Consider the following 5,849-nt stretch of genomic DNA (forward strand, 5'->3'; position numbering starts at 1 on the left):
TAAGAGCTGTAACAATGAGGTGATGCCTTTTCTAAGTCACAAAGTACATAGAGTGCATTATTGGTCCTTTCCTGATAGAAATACAGGAATACTTATTTTGTGACTGAAGGATTTAGCAGTCCAAAAATTTACTGACAAATTCCATTCCGATCTGGGAAGTCACACGGGAATGTCTGTCTATGTTTCAGTGGGAACAACAGTACAGCTGTGAGTAAAGCTAACTGGGAAAGATCTACAAACCAGGTTAGAAGCCTGCATAGACCATTTGTTTTCTACCTACTGCAGGGGCAAACATTAGCTGACACCATAGCTGTCACTTGCCACCGGGGATTGTAAATCCCTGAATGTACTAAACTAATCAATTTATGCATCTGGTTACATCCAACCGGGATTGACGCGGGCCTGTGTAAACCCGAAACCTCCTAGCAAAATCTTTTTATTTGGGGGTGACCTATCTAGAAGGTCAAGGAGTTGGACAATGAAGCCAAACTGGAGCTCATCTAAACGTCCAAACATCATCCTCAAAGGTATCGTCCCTATGCTGGATGATGTGTACACCCACAACACACGGCCTCAGGGATCCAGAAGAAAACAGTAAAACCAGAAGGAAGCAAGGCGGTTGGTGAGAGAAGACATCGAATAAATAACTTTTTGACACTCATATCTTAAACAGTATCCGGGGATACACAATAGCATTTTACAACACATAATCTTCTAGTCCAGCTGATATATCGAGAGAGGAATTTGGAGGAGAACACCAAATGGATATTGGGCTATAGTATTTGCTGATGTTTCTACACGATATGGAACACCAGATGCCGATCTACTCGTATCCAGACATAATCACCAATTACCAAATATGTCATATGGGATACAGACACTGGACATCAGCAACAGATGGGGTTTTAGCTGCATTGCAAGGGAAGAATTATTATCTACGCATTCCCTTCCTAACAAAATAGGATATGGCGCTTGACGCATCAATCATAGATCAGATCTCGGCTTTTTGGCTAAGATCAAGTATAATATCTGTTCTTATCAGTTTAAATGTCTGATATGTCCCTTATCTAGGGACCATATATTATAAAATTAATTAAATAAATAATAAAAATTAAGAAATAAATAAATAAATAAAACTGAAAAATAAATAAAACGATATATTCGTTTTAAGAACAGAAACCTTTTCTATTGTTAAGTATATTCGTTTTAAGAACGAAAATGGCAAGCATTGATTCAAAGGATGCTTACAATTTCAGTACCCATAACAGGTGACCACGGACGTTATTTTTATCTAATTGGATGGCTCAGCTCTAGCAGTATAGAGCACTACCTAATGTGTTTACATTAACACCTAGGTTATTTACAAAATATGACAACCAGCCACACAATGGTAATGGCTTCTTTGGATGACATGCTAATTGTGTGGAAACTTAGGACGGGCTGAACAAACGGTAACAGCCACTTAACAATTATTTGGAAACTAGGATCATTATCCATCAAATTAAATCAAAATTAAAGCCTTCAAACTAAAGGGATTATTTGGGGTTCACCATTAACTCAGTTCCTCATGTCAGTAACTTTGCCAACAGAGGTTACAACCTTAATAGAGGCATACAGCAAAATCATTGACATGAGGATAAACCATCCATCAGACTGGTAGCAAGAATATTGGCAACATATGGTTTCCAGCCACATAATTCAGACCCTTACATTATAAAGATTTACAGAGGGCCAAAATATGAGCTCTTAAAATTAATGGTGATCATTTCGATAGAATGATGAAGCCATACAGAAGCCATATTGGAACTAAATGGTGGAAAGTTAACATTGGGCATTGCTCCAATCCTATCATTGTCAGCAACCAGTCTATGGTCCTACATATGGATACTATGCACTAGGATGGTGTGTTACCAATTCCATCTCCAGCTGTGGAGGAAGATGGAATACACAGCAAGCATCATTATTACTAACACTGGGCATAACTATCTGGAAATGTTGGGTGTTTTTTCATGGCCTAAAGTCATGTTGCTCTGGAATATATTAAACAGGTTATTAGATTATAAATTAACAACACTACTGTGGTAGCACATATCAACCACATGGGTGAAAGGGAATCTACATCATGTAACAATCTGGCCAACACAATTTGGCAACCTTATCAGGGGTGGGTACTAAGGGAAATACTACGAGACTCTGCGTCTGGTGTTTTAATAGTACCCGACTGACCTACCCAACCATGGTTCTAGGTGGTAATGGGAATGAGATTAGAACCATGCAGCACCATCCAAAACAGACGGCCAGAGCAATGGACATGATCACAGCGGGCCACAGACAATCAACCTAAAGACAATGTCTAAAATACATAAACTAATGGGAGATGTGTTGCAACCATAATACATCATTCAGCCTGTTAGGAAGCTTTGTTAACCTACAGGGGCTTAGTATTAGTGACATCAACTGTGCCAGAAGTGGCCCATCTACTTACCTATGGCAAGAGAACGGAACAACAGCTTATGAGGGACACTTTTTATGGGAATTCCCCAAAGACCAGGTATTCCCAAATATGGGACATCAGCATCGTCTTAACGTTGTTAAAGAACTGGGCTCCAGCCACAGCGCTGTCATTACAGTTGTTGACATTTTACAAAACTGTCATGCTGATGGCTTGGGTCACGGCACTAAGGACTCAGTCCCTACCAAATTAAGGCTGGATACCTTGACCAGTTCACCTGGCAACTTACACTTCTATATTCAGGAATTAGGGAACTAAACAGACAGGGGTCAGCAGGCCTTAAAATAACATTTTTTTTAGAGCCTACCCTACAGATGACTGACTGTGTTGTGAGACATCTACAAATATACATGGAACAAACCCAGACCATCAGTGGCACAGAAGAGGAACTTCTCATCAACGACAGACAGCCTCATTAAATAATAACAGGCCAGGCCAGCTAAATGGCTAACATAGTGTTACATATGCTACATATTCATTGTAGCAGTCCCAACCTCCTGCACTACTTTGTATCAGGCACACTCACCACACACACACACACTGTGATTAGGTATGTAAGCACTTTCAGTATTACTACGCCACACAGACAAAGGAGCTGAATAAAGGAGTACAATAAGGCAACTGAAACAACCTGAATTGTGTCGTTTATTATCAGGACACAAACACGAAGACACAACATGGTGGCAGCGGTGACTTTCGAGTAAAAAACCGCGCTATTGTGAATCGCTATTGGGAATTAGGAACAGCGGCTGCAGAGAAATTGATTTTTTTTGTGCACCCGCCTAACAACACAAGATGGCGGCCTCCACAGCAGCAATGAGCCTCCACCCTACGATGAACTGGGACGCCGATGATGTGGTGGAGGCGTTCAAGAAATTCAAACAAAAGAGCCAGCTGGCATTCAAAAGCTTCCTGAAAGGAACTGCAGATGAAGAGAAGGTCAGTTATATTTTACTATGGCTCGGGGAGAAGGGTCTAGACATTTTTAACAGTTGGAGCTTAACAGAGCCCGACTGCAATAATCCGGGAATAGTCCTTGAAAGGTTTGCGAACCATATGGAGCCCAAATCAAACCACAGAATCCATCGGTATGAGTTCCAAGGGCTAAGACAAGACCCACAAGAAACAACCGACACTTTCCTGTCGAGACTAAGGAACGTGGCCAAGAAATGCAGATTTGGTGATGAAGATGACAGAATTGTCGACCAGCTAATATGGGGGTGCGCCCACCAAGAGGTCCAAAAGTCCCTAATAGGGAAAGACACCCTCAACCTAAAAGACGCCGTAGATGCTGCCAGAGCTTTCGAAGCCACAAGGAAACAAATGTCCTCCCTCTGCCTTCAAGTTGGCTCATCTCAGAGCAGCACCAGAGTGAATATAGACGCTCTCTCAAAACGTGACCCTGGCTCCACCTTAAAGGCTCCAAAGCAGACATTTTCTAGGCATGCAAACAAACAAGCAAGCCAAAGAAGCTGCTGGAACTGCGGTACAGAGCATGCATTTGATGATCGCAGGGAGTGCCCAGCATACGGGACTACCTGCAACTCCTGTGGGAGGCCTAACCACTGGAAGAAAATGTGTAGGTCAACAAAATCATACAGCACCAAGCCAAAGCAGCAATGGTCAAAGAACAATAGAAATACGAGAAGGAAACAAATACACGCACACGTCCAACAGGAAGAGGAGATAACCTCAGATACCTCTGAGGAAGAATTCCTTTCCGTTGGGACCATTGACGTCCACGAAATGGGAAACAACAAACCACATAGCAACAGAGATGAAGCATATACTATAATACAACTACAGAAAAAAGTGGGAAAGAAAAGAACAACGATTAATCTAAGGCTCAAAATTGATACTGGAGCCCAGAGCAATATCTTACCAGTCAATCTTTACGGAAAGATATTCCCTGAACACATGACAAAAGATGGCAGCGTCAGGAAAGGAATCCTTGGAAGTAGCGATGTAGTCCTAGCTGCATACGGAGGTTCCAGAATCCCACAGCTAGGCAAAACAATCATAGCAGGAACATACAAAGGGAAAGAAGTGAAATGCCCCTTCTACATCACTAAATCGAAAGGACCTGCTATTCTCGGCCTGAACACGTGCCAAAGACTGAAGATTGTGTCAATCAACCATGAAATCAAGACAAACTCCTGCAGAATTGACAGAAACATACCCATCAAAAACCGGCCGCCCATCAGGAACAAAGAAGAATTGATTGACATGTACCCAGAGTGTTTTGACGATACCGTTGGTTGTTTTGAGGAATACGAATACCATATCACAGTAGACCCCAGTGTGAAACCAGTGATCCACCCACCCCGCCGTGTTCCCCTTGAACTGAAAGAGAGGCTAAGGGAACAACTAAACGAAATGGAAAAAAAGGGCATCATCACAGCAATAACTAAACCAACTGATTGGGTAAATTCAATTGTTATCAAAGAAAAGCCAAACGGAAAACTAAGGATATGCCTTGATCCCAGGGATCTGAACAATGCATTGAAGCGCGACCATTATCCAACTCCAACCCTTGAAGAGATCACACCAGCACTGGCCGGTTCCAAGGTGTTCAGCAAGCTGGATGCTAGCAATGGATATTGGAACATCAAAATAGACCGAAAGTCATCAATGCTCACCACTTTCAACACGCCATTTGGCAGATTCAGATTCAACAGGCTCCCATTCGGGCTGAAGGTGAGTCAAGATGTCTTCCAGCGGAAAATAGATGAAACATACAAAGGCTGTAAAGGGGCAATCGGGATAGCAGATGATATCCAAGTATACGGCAGAGATGAAAACATGCATGATTACAACCTCCATGAGGCTATGGAAAAAACTCGAAGAGCCGGCATAAAGCTCAATGCAGACAAATGCATAATCAAAGAAAGGGAGTGCAAATTCTTTGGACTGATTTACTCTGCAGAAGGAGTGAAACCGGACCCTACAAAAGTGGATGCTATCAACCACATGGAGGAACCCAAAGACAAGAAACAGCTAAGAAGTTTCCTAGGGCTCATACAATACATGGGAGCCTTCATACCTAAGCTTGCTAATCACACAGCAAATCTCCGTGAATTGATGAAAGACGACGCTGAATTTGATTGGTGTGCTTCACATAGCCAAGATTTTGGGAAAATAAAACAACTCATCAGCAAAGAAACGATCCTGCAGTACTATGACAGACAGAAACCTGTAACACTCCAAGTTGATGCCTCCATGAGAGGAGTTGGAGCAGTACTGATACAAAATGGCCGACCTATTGCGTATGCATCCAAAGCACTCACTCCTACAGAATCAAGGTACGCAAACATAGAGAGAGAACTCTTAGCAGTAG

General features: G+C 42.2%; 1 pseudogene; it reads left to right on the top strand.

Annotated features, from left to right (window-relative positions):
• The first annotated feature begins 990 nt into the window (after positions 1 to 990).
• Positions 991 to 1,103, top strand: LOC116967652 (annotated as a pseudogene).
• Positions 1,104 to 5,849: the final 4,746 nt, after the last annotated feature.

Source organism: Amblyraja radiata, chromosome 40 (assembly GCF_010909765.2).
Source record: "Amblyraja radiata isolate CabotCenter1 chromosome 40, sAmbRad1.1.pri, whole genome shotgun sequence".
Taxonomy (NCBI): Eukaryota; Metazoa; Chordata; class Chondrichthyes; order Rajiformes; family Rajidae; genus Amblyraja; species Amblyraja radiata.